Genomic DNA, 17,479 nt, shown 5'->3' on the forward strand with positions numbered 1-17,479 from the left:
CATTTTGGCCTAAGCCATTTTATGATGTAAGCCTGGTTGCAATGCTTGCCCTTAAACAGGTCTCAGGAATCAATGATCTTATGGGAATTGAGGTGTGGGGCCTTTAGGGACTTTCCACCCCCTCACTTGTTCCCGTAAACCAATTCTTCTCCCTATCGTGCGCCACTCCTTCTCCCTATCGAAACCAATTCTTGGAGTTTTTCAGTTGACGGGGACTTGCCAGACAGCGGGTAATTTTCCAGTTGCCCATAACAGGTATACGCCCTAACCGCCACAATGAACAAACAACTATAACGGCCAGAAGGTGGGACAAAAGTTCCTAAGCCAATGAATTCAAAAGTCACCACATTTACCCAATCATTGTGAGAATATACCCTCCCTATGAGTAAATAAACCTATAAAAAGTATGTGATTCCGCTTTTAGGGGTTCCCCATCGGCCTCCTGCGTGAGGTTCAGGGAACCCCGGTGCATCGGCTCCTAATAAACCTCTTGCGTGTTGCAGCGGCTCTCGACTCTTGGCGGTTCTTGGGCGAGTTGGAATCCCTCGTAGACCATTTGGGTCTAACAGAGGGAATGCAGGGACAAAGGAAAGCAGTCCAGAAACAGTAGTTCAGCAGTAAAACTGAGTCCTAGTTCCTCCTCAAGGGATATACATAATAATATATCTTTGAGGTCTGCAGGTCTGCCCAGGTGGAGGATGGAATGATGACATTGACCCTCCTAACTTCTATCAACTAAAGCTTGGGTTCTGTCGACCTTTGCCCCAATTCTATGCTGAATTCTCCTCTGCTCAAGCCCCTTCATGAATATGTGTAGACCCTTAGCTTCAAACTTTCCCAATTTTGCTGTTCAGAGGAGAGAGTGCTTTGGGAAAGATCCCTGCTGTTTTCCTTACTTGCTGCAAGTAAACAATCCTTCCTTCTGACCTGTGGTTTGGTTGTGTCTATTGGCTTAACATGCACCAAGAGGTGAACCCAGGTTTCAGGTAACAGGCTCATGCGTTGTGGTTTTTGGGAGAAATGGTATGTGGACTCATACAGGATCCTGCAAGGTGGCAACCTGCCCCACGCCTGCTGCGGCCACGAGGGTCTCGGGTCTTGGGGAAGAGCAGAGGGAGGGCTGGGCTCCCTCTCACCACATGACACCTCCCAACACCTCACACCCATTAGAAGAGCTATTATTTTTAAAATACAGAAAGTAAGTGTTGGCTAGGATGTGGAGAAATTGGAACACGTGTGCATTGCTGATGGGAATGTAAAATGGCACAGCTGCTGTGGAAAACAATGAGTCCCCACGAAAAATTTAAAATAGAATTATTATTTGACCCATCAATTCCACTTCTGGGAATACACCCAAACGAATGGAAAGCAGTAACTCAGAGATATTTGTACAGCCATATTCCTAGCAGTGTTATTCACAGTAGCCAAGAGATGGAAGCAACTCAAGTATCCATGTGAAACCAAGTCCCCCTAAAACCGAGTTCCTCTGCCGTTAACCTCTCCATCCAAAACATTACTCCCTTTCTTGTCCCACACCTGTTCTCCTCAAGATTGAGGAGTATCAAAGAAACGGGGGGATTGAAACCAAACAGGACCCTACGTGGCCCTTCTGGGTACAAAAGCCTTTCTGTGTCCCCCATTTCTTGTTTGCAGGAAGAAGGTTTCAGCCTCCTAGACATTGCCCGAGTGCCAAAGTGCAGATTCAAACAGTTACTAATTAGGGAAGGGAGGGAAGGCAGAAACAAAGGAAAGGCAGTCAAGAAACAATGGTGCAGGGCTTCCCTGCTGGCGCAGTGGTTGAGAGTCTGCCTGCCGACACAGGGGACACGGGTTCGTGCCCCGGTCCGGGAAGATCCCACATGCCGCGGAGCGGCTGGGCCCATGAGCCATGGCCGCTGAGCCTGCGCGTCCGGAGCCTGTGCTCCGCAATGGGAGAGGCCACAACAGTGAGAGGCCCGCGTGCCGCAAAAAAAAAAAAAAAAAAAAGAAAGAAAGAAAAGGAAGGGAATTCTGACACATGCTACAACACAGATGAGCCATGGAAACATTATGCTCAGTGAAATAAGTGAGTCCCAAAAGGACAAATACTGCAGGATTCCACCTAGATGAGGTCCCTATAGTAATCAAACTCAAATAGAGACAGAAGTAGAATGCTGGTTGTCAGGGGCTGGTAGGGAGGCGGGAAAGGAACGTTGTTGCTTAATGGGGGACAGAGTTTGATTTTTGCCAAATGGAAAGGGTTCCGTGGATGGACGGTGGTCATGGTGCACAGCGATGTAAATGTACTTACTGTCTCTGTACTGTACACTGACTAATGGTGAAGATGGTAGATTTTATGTGGATCTCCCAAAGGACATGGCGCTCTTTGCTCTCCAATGTCCCACGTTAGGCGAGGGCCGACTCTGCACACAGGGGCTCCCTCCCAGCTGCTGTGGACCGGCCGCAAACTGAATCCAGCTGGGTGGCTCAGAGCAGGGCACTTAGGCCCAAGGTTATAATAATCCCAAACCATGACTCCATGTCCGTGGCCCCGAAAGGCATCCTGGGATCCTTTGGCAGCTCCATTGCCCCTGGCTCGGGCAGTGACCGTCATGAGGGATGGAGACCGGGCTCCAGAAACACTCTGCCCCTGAAATCCGTGGACTGCGGGAATCGCTGCTCTTCTCCCGCCTATGGCATTTAGGATAGTTTGAGCAAAGGCTGCCTGAGGGCACTTTGCCAAATGTAGCAAAAGTACCATCCCTGCCCCCATAGTTCTGCCCGGAAGCCGAGCCCAATTCACAGAGGGACAGGAAAGCAGTAGTCACAGGGGAGAGAAGGGCACTGAACTTGGCCCCAGGACCCCTGGGTTCCAGGCCCTTGCTGCCTACCCGAATAATCCTCCAGCACCATTTCACCTACTTCCTAGGGTTCTTGGAAGGATCGAACGCGTTTATCTTGACGATGGGAGGATTGTCAACAGTTACTCTCACCATCGTCACCATTTTCATATACACGGGACTCTCCTTTTGTGAAGATTTGAGAGACTCTTGAAGGGATTTCCCCCTCGTTCTCAAATTAAAAATGAAGATTCTTGTGATGGTGGGGTTGGAGGACGGGAACGGCTACGTGCAGAGCATCCTTCACTCTCGGAGCCCCGTCTGGGAGCGTTTCACGCGGGGTCTCATTGGATCCACACCGTCCTTCTAAGAGGCAGAGGACACAAGCCTAATTTATAGGTGCCCAGCCTGAGGCCAGTGGGGTGGAGTGCCTCACCCGAGGTCTGACGCCACTGCTATGTGCTAGGGTGGATTCATTCCATAGATGAATGAGTAAGTGAGTTGGCAAACTGAGCTCCTTGTGGAAGCCTGGCCAGGGGTAGGGGTGGGTGGGGCTGGAACGGGAGCGAAGGGCCCGCCAGGGTTGAAGTTAGTTAGTATTTACTTGGGTTGCAAGTGACGAAACCAACTTGAACTAGTGTTGGCAAAAACAGGGATTTATTGGGAAGCTTTTGCTCCACCTCGGTTGTTTTTGTACTGCAGGTCACAACCCTTTAGTGTGTCATGAAATCGATTTAGCGGGTCTCAACTAGTAATAAAAGAAAACGACATGGCATAGAATGCAAAGTATCAGAATGTATCATACATAATAAGGGCTTACATATTGTTTCATGAAAATGATATACATATGATCATAACACACACACACGCACGCGCGCGTGTGTGTGTGTGTGTTCTGGATTGCAGTGTGAACTGGGTCAGAGAGAGTATGTTTTACAGCTGCTGATGTAGCTCGTGGAATCAAAGGAAAAGCTACACGGTGTCAGGCAGCTCCAGGAACTGCAGGCCCTGAGACCAAGAACCCATCGTAGCGCCCTCGTACATTCTCGCTCTCTCTCCTCTCCCCAAACTCTGGGCTTCTCTCGGGGAACCAGCCTCATTCTGTCCCATTATAGGTGGGCTTTTTCCATAACAGAGAGGACACAGCCTCAGGCCTATTCCTATTCATGTATTTCTGGTTCCTAGATTATAGATGTAAGAGCGTTTTCTCCACCAGATCCAGGAAGAAGATTCCTTGGGAAGAGCTCTCTGGGTTAACTTGTGTCCCATGTCCTACTGGTCCCTGTGGCCAGAGGAATATGGTTCTCAGGTTCCCCAGCCCAGGTCACATCCCCTCTCCCATAGCAAAAGCAATGTGCTGTTTCCAAAAGTCCTCACCAGAGCCCTGAGGTTGAAGAGAGGAAGAAATCAGGTCCCTACAGCCCGGGGAGGTGGTCTTCCGGACAAGTCAACTGATGGCTGTCCTCTGCGAGGGGGTCAGGGGTCTAAGAGTGGGCTGCTGCCGATTTGGCCCACAGACCACCTGGATAGCGCTTTGCAAAGCAGCCTGTTTCCCAAGCAGCAGATCCTCCAAGGTAGGGGTGTAGGAGAGGATGGGCTCTGGGTGCCCTGTGGATCTGCAGGACCCTGGCTGAGCCGCCCACTCTACGCCAACAGAAGAATCCATTTCAGGACGTCTGCTACCGTCTCCAGACTTGGGATTTGGGAAAGATGCCCACTGAGCATCTTCTCACAACCCTAGCAGAGAGTCAGCCCTTCTGGCACCAGAACTTACCCTCTTGTTCGGCTGGGGTGGGTTGTCTCACCCGAAGGTCTTGATGTCTCCAAGAAACTGCTGGGGGGTGGCTCCAGGAAGCGTTGCTGCGGCCAGGGATGAAAATCCACAGGCCACCTGAGTCCGCCTGCGGATCAGTGGACCCAGTTCTGTTCCCTTGGTGCAGTGGCTGTGGAAATGCCACTTCACAGGCAAAGCTGGGCAGTTGAGTTTTAGCTGTCAGGGGATCCCCGTGACCTCATCAACAAAGGGAGGGTCTCCCACACTTAGGGCGGACCCTTAGGCTTCGGGAATGAGTATGGAATGTGATGGCCTCCCCCTGGAATTGCCACATCCCCACCCCATCTGTAAAAATGGGGAATCCCATTGCGTGAGCCAGGATCTTTTTCTTGGCTGTGATTCTGTCATCCTTAGAATCTAACATTCTGTGATTCTGAGAGTCTAGGAACTGAAGAGCCTCGATTACTTTGTGTCATTGACTTGGTTTGGGTCCAAGCCCTATTCTCTCCCCAGTCCTGCGGATTTCTTTTCAGACTGCCCTTGACCTCAAGAAGGACACCCACAGAAAGTATATTTGGTCTTGCCCTCACTCTCTCACGTGAGGCCCCCGCCTCGCCGAAGGGGAGGATGTGCTTTTACGCGGGATTGAGCTTCGGAGGAAATGAGACCGAGTTCTCCCATTTTTATGCCCATTTCTTGGTGACACCAGGGCAGGGCCTGCCTCTGTGTCATCTTTTCTCCTTGGCAATTAGCTCTTACTTAGCACAGTGAACCTTTGTTGATCCAAAGTGACCTAAATTCCACAGCTCACGGTCCATGTGGTTCCGATCTAGAGAAATGGAGGATGTTACCCACAGGAGCTCCAGGGAGGATGGAGGCCCCCAGCGGCTCGTGGCCCGTTCTCCATGAGCAAAGCAGGCGGGACCCAGCGCTAGACTCAGTCCTTGGGGGGAGCATATTTTGAGGCACGAGGGCACATTCACGGGACCTGGCAAGGGAGGAAGGTGGAGCTGGGGAGAGGTCACAGAGAAAGGACTGGCTGGTGTGGAACTGTGGCTGAACAAACATAGCAAACGGGGTTTTATTTGTCAAGACAGTCTCCTCCAGGTCCCCGTGACCTTGCCAGGAAGGGTGATGCCACCAGCTCTTTCCATCTATGGATCTGGATTCTCTAACGTGGCCGCGAGGAAGCATTGGCAGGGTAAGGCCCATAGCTGGGCAGCTGCCCCAGTGTCTAAGGTTCTAGATTCTCATTCTAGATTCTAAAATGCCATAGAAAGAAGGCAAGTGTTTGGCTTGACACAGAACAACACAGATTCACATCCCATCCTGCGCAGGACGCAAGGGTTGCTGGCTAGGGGTTGGACAGATTTGCAGAGACCAAGAAGTCTTCTGGGAGAGAGAGAGAGAGAAGGCCCCTCGCTCCGTCCTGCCATGATGGGCACTGTGACATATTGCTCATGGGGACGCAGGACCCCCAGAGCCCCTGCCAGCAGCCGGGCCGCCAGGTCTGGCCTGCTAACCTACGCTCAGGCTGCCACGGGGCGGTGAGCATGCATCAGAAGAAGGGCTCTATCAACAGGATTTGTCTCCACGGCAGGCATCAGGGCCTGCTCTTAGGTTATTTTATTGTATTTTTTAATTTTTGGCCATACCACGTGGCATGTGGGATCTTAGTTCCCTAACCAGGGATCGAGCCTACATCTCCTGCACTGGAAGTGCAGAGTCTTAACCAATGGACCACCAGGGAAGACCCTTAGGTTATTTTATTAAGGCAAGAAAGTAAGGCCACCACCCTGCTCATCACTGAATGCATATGACGTCAGACTAGGGATGATTCTCTCCACCTTCCTCTCCGGGAATTTCTTAAAACCAGAATTGGCTTAACATGACCCATGGCCATTCCCTATTGGTGTGGACTTGAATTGTGATTTGCCCAGAAAAGCAAAGCCTTGGGAAGAAGAGAGTGGTCTAGCAAGGAAGAGCTGAGGGCTAGAAGTCATATGAATTAGATGACAGCTGACATTTGACTGCATGTGTAGTCCGAGCTCCAACGGCACCCCAGATCACACAGGATGACAACAGCCATCTCTCCCGATCTCACTATGGGCTCTGGGATAAGGGCCTAATGTGGTTACGTTCATTCTTTTTTTTTTTTTTTTTTCTTCGGTATGCGGGCCTCTCACTGTTGTGGCCTCTCCCGTTGCGGAGCACAGGCTCCAGACGCGCAGGCTCAGCGGCCATGGCTCACGGGCCTAGCCGCTCCACGGCATGTGGGATCTTCCCAGACCGGGGTACGAACCTGTGTCCCCTGCATCGGCAGGCAGACTCTCAACCACTGCGCCACCAGGGAAATCCACGTTCATCCTTTTAATGACTCCGGGAGGTCAGTCTGCCATTGCCCCTGTCTTACCAATGAGAGAACCAAGGCTGGGAGGAATAAATAACGTGCCCAAGGCCACATGTTCAGCAAATGGCAGAGCAGGGCCTTGAGCCTGGGCTGGGTGGTCTGGGTTCTGAGTCCAGAATCTCAATCACGATGCTTTACAACCTCTAAGAACCAGGGATTTAGAGTCATTTATTGGTTTGAATTCTATGCAATGTTCTCATCTCTCTCTGAAGAGGGTGGGAGCCATCTCCTGGAAAGAAAGTGACCCCAAAGTCAGGGGGGTTGCATCCCTCTCCCCTCTCCACAGTGTCCAGGGCTGCCAGTGGCCTGCGAGAGAAGGGGACAGGAGCAGTGTCTCCGAGAGCAGGCGGGACAGGGACGCCACCAGAGTGGGGCCTGCACACCAGCCAAGGCCCCAGGCACAGAGCCAATGGAGAAAGGAAACTCCCTCCCTGATCACATTCTCAGCCACTCCGAGCAGGAAAGGGCAGGCTCCCCCGAAGCCCAGATAGTCAGTCTCCAGATGGTTTTTCACTGAAGACTTTCCCAGAGAGTCTCGGGGACCCAGGCCAGCACGGGTGGTGACAGAGCTCTGGCCCAGCATCGGGAGAGCAGGAAGGCCCTCGGCTGCCCTTGGGACCCTGAGAAAATCCCTTCTCCTCTGGGCCTGTGTTTCTCCATCAGCAGTGGGTCAACTAGTGACCCCACAAAGATATGTCCAAGTCCTAACCCCCAGTACCTGTTATTGAGACCTTATTTGGAAATAGAGTTTTTGCCAATGTAATTAAGGATCTCAAGATGAGATCAAGCGGGATTTAGGGTGGGCCTTACATCCAACGACAGCATCCTTCAAAGAGACCAAAGAGAAGACAGACACGCAGCGGGAGGGCCGTGTGAAGATGGAGGCAGACTGGAGTGATGCAGCCGCAAAGCAAGGCTTGCCAGCAGCCACCCGAGGCTGGGAGAGAGACATGGAACAGACTCTCCCTCAGCACCTCCAGAAGGGACCGACCCTGCCGACACCTTGCTTTTGGACCTGTGACCTCCAGAACTGTGAGAGAATAAGTTTCTGTTGTTCTAAGCCACCAAACTGTGGCCATTGGTTACAGCAGCCCTAAGAAACTAATATACCATCTCCAAGAGAATTGATTGGGCCAGGAAGTCTCCCAGGGCTTAAGAAAATAAAGAAGAGACTGGAATTTGACCCCTACCCTGAGAAGCTCACAGTCGAGTTGAGAAACAAAAAACCTGCACCAGGCTTCCCTGGTGGCTCAGTGGTTGAGAATCTGCCTGCCAATGCAGGGGACACGGGTTCGAGCCCTGGTCTGGGAGGATCCCACATGCTGTGGAGCGGCTGGGCCCGTGAGCCACAACTACTGAGCCTGTGCGTCTGGAGCTTGTGCTCCGCAACGGGAGAGGCCGCGACAGTGAGAGGCCTGCGCACCGCGATGAAGAGTGGCCCCTGCTCGCCGCAACTAGAGAAAGCCCTCGCACAGAAACGATGACCCAACACAGCCAAAAATAAATAAATAATTTTAAAAAAAACCTGCACCAAATTATTGCATTTCAAACATCATTTAAAAATTATTATTATGTATTTATTTAGTTATTTAATGCCAAGCCTCTTTATTATTTTTTATTTTATTTTTTTGCGGTACGCTGGCCTCTCACTGTTGTGGCCTCTCCCGTTGCAGAGCACAGGCTCCGGACGTGCAGGCTCAGTGACCATGGCTCACGTGCCCAGCCGCTCCACGTCATGTGGGATCTTCCCGGACCAGGGCACGAACCTGCATCCCTTGCATCGGCAAGTGGACTCTCAACCACTGCGGCACCAGGGAAGCCCAAGCCTCTTTATTTAAAAAAAATTTTTTTAAATACATTTTTTTAAATGTTTTATTTATTTATTTTTGGCTGTGTTGGGTCGTCGTTACTACGTGCAGGCTTTCTCCAGTTGCGACGAGCAGGGGCTACTCCTTGTTGCGATGCGTGGGCTTCTCGTTGCAGTGGCCTCTCTTTGTTGCAGAGCGCAAGCTCTAAGCATGTGGGCTTCAGTAGTTGTGGCTCACGGGCTTAGTAGTTGTGGCACACAGGCTTAGTTGCTCTGTGGCATGTGGGATCTTCCTGGAGCAGGGATTGAACCCGTGTCCCCTGCATTGGCAGGCGGATTCTTAACCACTGTGCCACCAGGGAAGTCCTATTTTTTTTTTTAATTTACAAATTTTTTTTATTTTTTGGCCACGCCACACAGCTTGTGGGATCTTAGTTCCCTGACCAGGGATCGAACCCGGGCCCTTGGCAGTGAAAGTGCTGAGTCCTAACCACTAAACCGCCAGGGAACTCCCTCAAACACCATTTTTCTTTTTTTCTTTTAGCTGTGTTGGGTCTTCGTTGCTGTGTGCAGGCTTTCTCTAGTTGCAGAGAGTGGGGGCTACTCTTCGTTGTGGTGTGCGGGCTTCTCGTTGCAGTGGCTTCTCTTGTTGCGGCACATGGGCCCTAGAGCATGCAGGCTTCAGTAGTTGAGGCACGTAGGCTCAGTAGTTGTGGCTCACATGCTTAGTTGCTCCACGGCATGTGGGATCTTCCTGGACCAGGGCTTGAACCCTTGTCCCCTGCATTGGCAGGCGGATTCTTAACCACTGTGCCACCAGAGAAGTCCCCTCAAACACCACCTTGATGAACCTTCTGTACATAGAATCCCAGCTGCCCAGGCTGCTGGGAGCTCCCAGCCAGGAGGAGTGGAGGGTGGAAATTCAAACCAAAGAGAAGGATTGTCCCCCAGGAACCACAGGGTGCAGAGCAGGGTGGGTGGGATGTCAGCCGTGGCAGGGCCACCTCCAGGGAGCTCAAAGCTTCCAGCTGGAGTGGGGAGCCGGAATGAAGTCCCACGGGGCCAACATCTTTTCTAGGAGTTGCAGTGGCTCTGCAGTGGGACCTCTGGTGCAGGGGTCTCAGCCCAGGGCGTGGCAGTCTGCCTAGGTCAGAGAAGGGGTGCTGACAGCAAAGCCTAGCCCAGGGCAAAGGGCTCTGCAGACCTCAGGGGAGGGGATTAGGGACACGTGGGAACCAGAAACCAAGCCAAAGACCCACCAGGCTGACCTGTGAGTTTCCGCAGGGTGGTTGGAGCCTCACTTTCTCCACCTGAAAATGGATACAGCAATCCTTGCATTACAAGGGGTTTATGAAATGAAACGGGCTGATATTCACAGAGTGGTTGATGGAAAATCTGGTCGAAGCTTTATTATTCAAGGTATTGCTGTCCTCAGGGCAGCTGCTTGAATTATAGATGAATTTCAAAGAAGTTAGCATTCTTTCCAAGTATGTACCCAGTGTCTTCAGCCACCGACCTTGGGAGGCAGGACTACAAACGCGGGGTTTAGAGGTGAGCAAGCCTGGGTTTGAATCCCAGCTCTGCCTTTTCATGGGACGGTGGCCCTGGAAAGAGTCACTTATCTTTTCTGAACTTTCCTGACTTCATCCATAAACGAGAGATCATATCAACACCACGGTGAGAGCATTTCTGTTTGGCAAATAGTAGGTATTTCTGAATAACACATGAATTAAAATAAAGGCAACTGGGTGAGATGGTGAGAGGTACAGGCCACAGGCAGTGGGAACTAGGAGAGGGAGCGTTTGCTAACTGAATAAGAAAACATGCTCCTGGGACTTCCCTGGCGGTCCAGTGGCTAAGACTGCTCCCAAAGCAGGGGGCCTGGGTTTGATCCTCGAGGGGAGAACTAGATCCTACATGCTGCAACTAAGAGTTCACATGCCACAACTAGAGATCCCACATGCCACAAGGAAGATCCAGCATGCCGCAACTAAGACCCGACGCAGCCAAATAAATAAATAAACATTAAAAAAAAAAACAACACGAAAACGTGCTCCTACCTCAGGGCCTTTGCACTTCCTGTTCCCTCGGTTGGAATGCTTTTCCTCAAGATATCTCCCTGGTTCTCTCCTTTACCTCTTTAGAAAGTTTAAATTAAATTTTTACTTACATTTTTAAACTAAATTTTAAAATGTTTCCGTGCTCCACCCAACACTCTTTATGACTCTTCTCTGCTTTGTTGCTTTATTTTTCTCCATAGCATTTATTATCACTCAACATGCCATTTTAATGGTTTATTTTATCTTATTATATTTATTTTATTTATAAATCTTTCTACCCGCACCCTACCCCCACTACCATGTAAGCTCCACTAGGTAGGATTTTTGTCGTTTTCTGTTTTGGTTTTTTTTGGCTGTACCACGCGGCATGCAGGATATTAGAGCAGGGATAGAACCCCCGCCCTCTGCAGTGGAAGCATGGAGTCTTAACCACTGGACCACCAGGTAAGTCCCTTGTCTTTTTTTAAGCTGCTGTACTTTCACTACCTAGAACCGTGCCTTGCACATGGTGGGGGTGATGGCTAATTCTGTTTGTCAACTTGACAGGCCCACAGGGTGCCCAGATATTTGGTTAGATATTATTTCTGGGTGTGTCTATGGGAATGTTTCCAGATGAGATTAGCATTTGAATTCATAGTCTTGAGTAAAGCAGATTGCCCTCCGCAATGGCAATGTGGGTGGACCTTATCCAATATATTGAAGCCTGAATAGAACAGAAGGTGGAGGAAGGGAGAATTTGCTCTCTGCCTGACTGCTTGAGCTGGGACTTTGGTTTTGCCATTGGACTGAGACTTACATCATCAGTTCTCCTGGTTTTCAGGCCTTGAGGCTCCATTTCAGTCTCCAAATGGAGCCTCACCCTTGCTTCTCCTGGGTCTGCAGCTCGCCAAATGTAGATCATGGGACTTCACAGCTCATAACTGCATGAGCTGATTCCTTGTAATAAATTTCTTCATATACATATATGAATACATACATATATATATAACCTATTGATTATATATATACTATATATAGGATATAGATATATATATCCTATTGGTTCTGTCTCTCCGGAGAACCCTGACTAACAGAGTCTGCATTCAGCAACTATTTGTTGAATGAACAAATGATTGAATACATGTAACTGGGAAGTCCAAGATACAACTGGCTTCAGGCATAGATGGACCCAGTAGCTCAGAAAAATATATCAGGGCTCTACCTCACTAAACCTCTTGTTATCTTTCAGGCCAGAGGCCACCTGCTGCCCCAGGTTCACATCCTCCTTGCTTGGCAAATCCGTCCAAGAGGTCTGGCAGAAATGTCCCAGAGAAGAATCTGATTTGTCTAGCTTGGATCTCATGCCCACTTCTGAACCAGCTGCTGTAGTCAGCGAAATGCAATGAGTTCCCAATAGGAAAAGGGGGGGGGAGCGGGAGTGCTAGGAAGACAAAAACAATACAGGTCAACAACAGAGGGCTTCCTGGAGGAGGTGGCCTTTCAGTCAGGCCTTACAGGATGGTTAGGACTTGGCCACGATGTCAGAGTTTTCTACAACTGGATCCTGCCCACGTGTCCAGCCTCACCTCTCGTTCCTCACCACCCTGCACCCTATGATCCAGCCATTCCCTGCTTCCTTAACTCAGTCCAGGTTTTGACATTGCTATGCCTTTGCTCACCTTCTTCCCTGTAGCTAATACTCCCTCTTCTTCTTCAGAAACCAGGGTAATTCTCTACACCCTTGAAATGCTCCACATTTCAAGGAGCATTGAAATGTGAAATGCTCCACATTTCAAGTACCAGAAGAGGTACTCCACAAATATTGTTGAGCGAATGAATGAATGAATAGATAAAATCTTTCTTCCCCTGGAGCTATAATAAGGGCATATTTAGTATTCTACTAGTAAGACCAGGATGGAGGCCTGGAGAGAGGTGTCTACATGATGCTGGGGCTCTGAAAGGAGGCCTTCCTGGAGGAAGTGCCATGTTGAGAAAGGCGGGCTTTGCACAGGTGGGGGCAGATGAGTCCATGAGACATGATACAAGACTGTCACAGAGGGGCTCCTCTGGTGGCGCAGTGGTTGAGAGTCCGCCTGACGATGCAGGGGACACGGGTTCGTGCCCTGGTCCGGGAAGATCCTACATGCCGCGGAGTGGCTGGGCCCGTGAGCCACGGCCGCTGAGCCTGCACGTCCGGAGCCCGTGCTCCCACAACAGCGAGAGGCCCGCGAACCACAAAAAAACAAAAAAAAAAAACAAAAAAAAAGAATGTCACAGAGTCCAGTCTAGGGTAGAATGGAAGTAAGGAGTCTTTCTTTGGGGTTAGATAACAAGCTTGTGCTTGCCTTTGTTGAAATAAAATCTCTTGGTGGGGAGGTAGGAGGGGTTGAATTCCACCAGTAACCATTAAGACAGGTCATAAAGGAAAATGATACCCATGACAACTACATTTTGATAGAGGGGCAAGTGGAGGGAAAGTTCTAGAACACAGGATATGTTCCCAAGGCATTCCAGTGAAGCCAAAAGTAAAATGGGGTTCTAGTTCCTCGGGGAAGAGGTCCTAAGTGTTTACATCCTCACAAGTTGCATACTTTACAGTTTGCAAAGCATTTTTCCATTCATTGTCTACCTGATCCTGGGTGGTAGGCATTTCTTTTTTTTTTTTTTAAATAAATTTATTTTATATATTTATTTTTGGCTGCATTGGGTCTTCGTTGCTGCGCACGGGCTTTCTCTAGTTGCGGCGAGCGGGGCCTACTCTTCATTGTGCTGCGGGGGCTTCTCATTGCGGTGGCTTCTTTGTCACAGAGCACAGGCTCTAGGCGCGTGGGCTTCAGTAATTGTGGCTCGCGGGCTCTAGAGTGCAGGCTCAGTAGTTGTGCACGGGCTTAGTTGCTCTGCAGCATGTGGGATCTTCCCGGACCAGGGCTTGAACCCATGTCCCCTGCATTGGCAGGCGGATTCTTAACCACTGCGCCACCAGGGAGGTCCCTCTTTATTCAACAAATATTTATCAAGCTCCTCCTACTTATGGTGGTCCTGAGGGCTAAATGAGCCTCTGCGTAAAAAGGATTTGGAGCCGTGCTGGGCCCTGGCAGGCCAGCAGTGCATGTTTGTGGTGTGGTGATAGGAGTGGAGGTGGTACAGCGGTTATTATCAGCCTGAACTTGGGCTTATACCAGATAATGGAAATGTAAGACATGCTCTCAGGGGCCCCCCAGTCCAGCAGGGAGAGGGACCTTGATTCATTAATTATGTAACACGGTCACAGATCTAACCATTTCAACTCAGATGTTTGAAGAAAGGTGGTTTCTTTATTACTAGGACCCATAGCCCACATGTGTATGGAGTGTTTACTCAATTCTGTGCCAGGTATAGTTTTAGGTACTTTACCTGGTTTAAATTTCATCCTATGAGGCAGGTACTGTTATGATGGCCATTTAGCAGGTGAAGAAACTGAAGCACAGAGAGGCTAAGTAACTTGCCTGAAGTCACACAGCAAACAAGCAGTGAAGCCAGAATTCAAACCCAGTAGTCTGGCTCCAGAATCCATATCCTTGACCTCTGTAGTACATTGCCTCTTGTCTGTAAGCACCACTGCTCTGTGTGTGTCAGGGGGACTGCAACTTAGATGAGCCAATTAATGGGATCTCAATCTTTCCTCCAGCTTGTATCTCTGGTTACACACACACACACACACACACACACACACACACACACACACACACACACCCTTAACTACCACCACACTTTCTCCTCTCCAAGATGGTACCTGGGTATATGGGAGGAGAGGGGAGATGGGAGATGGGTCCCTGGAGACAACTGGATGAATAATACATTATTTAAAAATTTTACAACCATTATCCAGTTTACAATTACCATTGTGAATGTTGCTACCTGGGCCAAGAAAGGGAGTCTAGAACCCGGTCTTACTGGTGAGGAAGGCCTCCGTGTAGGAGGGGTTGGCAAGGTGAAGGGAAGACCACTCCAGGCCAAGGTGGTCCGAGAGAGGCCAACCAGGGAATTGGGCCAAACTGCCCCCACCCCCTCCTGCGGTCAAGGTCAGAAACCCAGAGCTGCTGCCCCAACAGCCCAGATGGTTCTGGGACAGCCCAGAGCACAGATGGTTCTGGGACAGCCCAGAGCACGTACTCCAGCTCTGAACTCCCCCAACTCAAAGACTCCCCAGAGAAGCAAACCCTGGCTGCCACGTGAGCCAGCACAACCGTTGGCCTTGGCTTCTCTCTGCCGGGCCAAGGTGACTAATTTTAACTGACCCTGCTGATTCATCCGAGGCTGGGACCCCCTCTCCCAACCCACTCCAAGCCACAACCTCAGGGCCTGCTGAAGAGCCGCCAAAATTCTTCAAGTTCAAAGTCATTCCTGATCCGCTCCAAGCCCACATTCCAACCTCATCCATGACCAACCCCCTTCACGAAATTTCTGACCCTGCTACACTGGTCTTCTCAGGGTTTCCTGAAGATTTCATACGCGTTCCTGCTTCCCCAACTCTCTCTGGCCATCTTTCAGCTCCCTATTCAGATGCCCCCTTTTCGAAAATGCCCTTCTCATCGTCACAGAGGGTGCTAGCCCCTTTCACCCGCCCCTGACCTCACTACACAGCTTGTGGGATCTTAGTTCCCCGACCAGGGATTGAACCCGGCCCCGGCAGTGAGAGCACCGAGTCTTAACCATTGGACGGCCAGGGAATTCCCTCCCCACTGTTTTATCAGTGGTGATAAAACTCATCTAGAGTGTGATGACCCGAACGGCCCTAACAAATCCAGAGCAGCTACTCTGTGCGCTATTACGACATGATTTATAGGAACGTTGCATTCCCAGCTCTTCTTCCTCATCTTCCCACTAGATTATGAAAACATTTTATTATCTCAGGCCATGACTGTGGCAGACACAATGCCGTGTGTCCACCAAGCCCGCTTCGCTTCCTCCCGGGCATACAGGACTTCATTCCCACCACTTGGCTGGGACCTGGCTGATGGAATATGGCCGGAAATGATGAGCCTCGCTCTTAGGCGTGTTCTCTAAAACTCTCACACACTGTCTCGTTTGGCTGCTGGATGTGGAGGGATCCGAGGTCTTTGAAGTCCTTGGCGTTGGAGCGTGTGTCCCTGAATCACTGTGTGTAGCGGAGTCCTCCCCCTAACTTGCACTGGATAGTGAGGCAAACGGGAACTAAACCCATGAAGCCACTATGAAGATCTACAATAAGAAGCCGCTGAGATTTGGGGGCTGCATGTTACAGCAGCTAGTGCTGTAATACACGAACGCCTCCATATTTGTGGTTCAGCGCTCACCCAGGCCTATAAGGATTCCTTAATATTTATCCTCACATCCCACATGGCTCCTTTCTCATCCATCCTCCATATGCAGCCGTGATCCTGTCACTCCCCTCCCTATAATCTCTCAAAGCCCCCATCGTCCTTGGAAGTTTCCTTCTCCATCTCCTCTTCCCCTTCCCAATTCTTTTATTTTTTTATTTATTTATTTATTCTTGGCTGTGTTGGGTCTTCGTTGCTGTGTACGGGCTTTCTCTAGTTGTGGCGAGCGGGGCTACTTTTCGTTGCAGTGCGCGAGCTTCTCATTGCAGTGGCTTCTCTTGTTGTGGAGAACGGTCTCTAGGCGCTCGGGCTTCAGTAGTTGTGGCACGCGGGCTCAGTAGTTGTGGCACGCGGGCTCTAGAGCACAGCTCAGTAGTTGTGGCGCACGGGCTTAGTTGCTCCACAGCATGTGGGATCTTCCCAGGCCAGGGCACAAACCCGTGTCCCCTGCATTGGCGGGCGGATTCTTAACCACTGGGCCACAAGGGAAGCCCGCCCAAGGGGGTTTTTAAGAAAGAAATTACTCTTTGCTGGGGTGAGTTGCATTTGATTTTAGATAGATTTGGGGGACCCAACTGCAGTCAGGGAGTGTGGGCCCATGTTTCACTTTCTCTGCTTCCACTACTGTCTCCAGGGAAGCAGACCAGGTGGCCTCCTTCCTGGAGGAGATCTGAATCGCTGAGACCTGGGCTTTGATAGTTTTTAAGGGGAGGGAAGAGGAATTTGGAATTAGGTGGGCCGCAGTCGCTAGAGAGGAACAGGTACCAGGCGGCAGGATGCTGCGGAGAGAGGGAGGAAGGAGGGGTAAGGACGGGACCGCCCAGGTGGGCCCTGCCCTCCCTGGCTTCCCCCTCCCCTCCACTCCTCGGGAGTGGGGGCTCCTATCTGGGTCCTGCCAACCGGAAGTAATCACCTCCGTGCCTTCTCCACAGCCCTCCCTCGGCTGCTTTGAGGAAAGCACGGGTGTGGGCTCCAGGACCGGCGGAGAAGGGGCCCCTCTGCCTTTCCCGGTAGCGGGAGCCTTGTGTGCGCGGGGGCCTGGGCAGGGGGAGGATGCACACGCTGGAGAATCATGGCTACCACTTCTCCGATGCCACCTCGACAGTACAAGCCTCGGGGACGCATGTGTATCCCTACGCCTGCTAGACAGATGTCTCACAGACGCTCCAGATGCTACTGTCCCAAGGGAGACTCACTCTCTATCCCCTTCTCTCTGGTACCCCGCCCGCCTTAGTAAATAGCGCCACCATCTGCGCAGTTAACTCAGCCAGAAACAACACCCGCTGCAGGC

The sequence above is a fragment of the Phocoena phocoena genome, chromosome 11, assembly GCF_963924675.1.
Source record: "Phocoena phocoena chromosome 11, mPhoPho1.1, whole genome shotgun sequence".
Classification (NCBI taxonomy): Eukaryota; Metazoa; Chordata; class Mammalia; order Artiodactyla; family Phocoenidae; genus Phocoena; species Phocoena phocoena.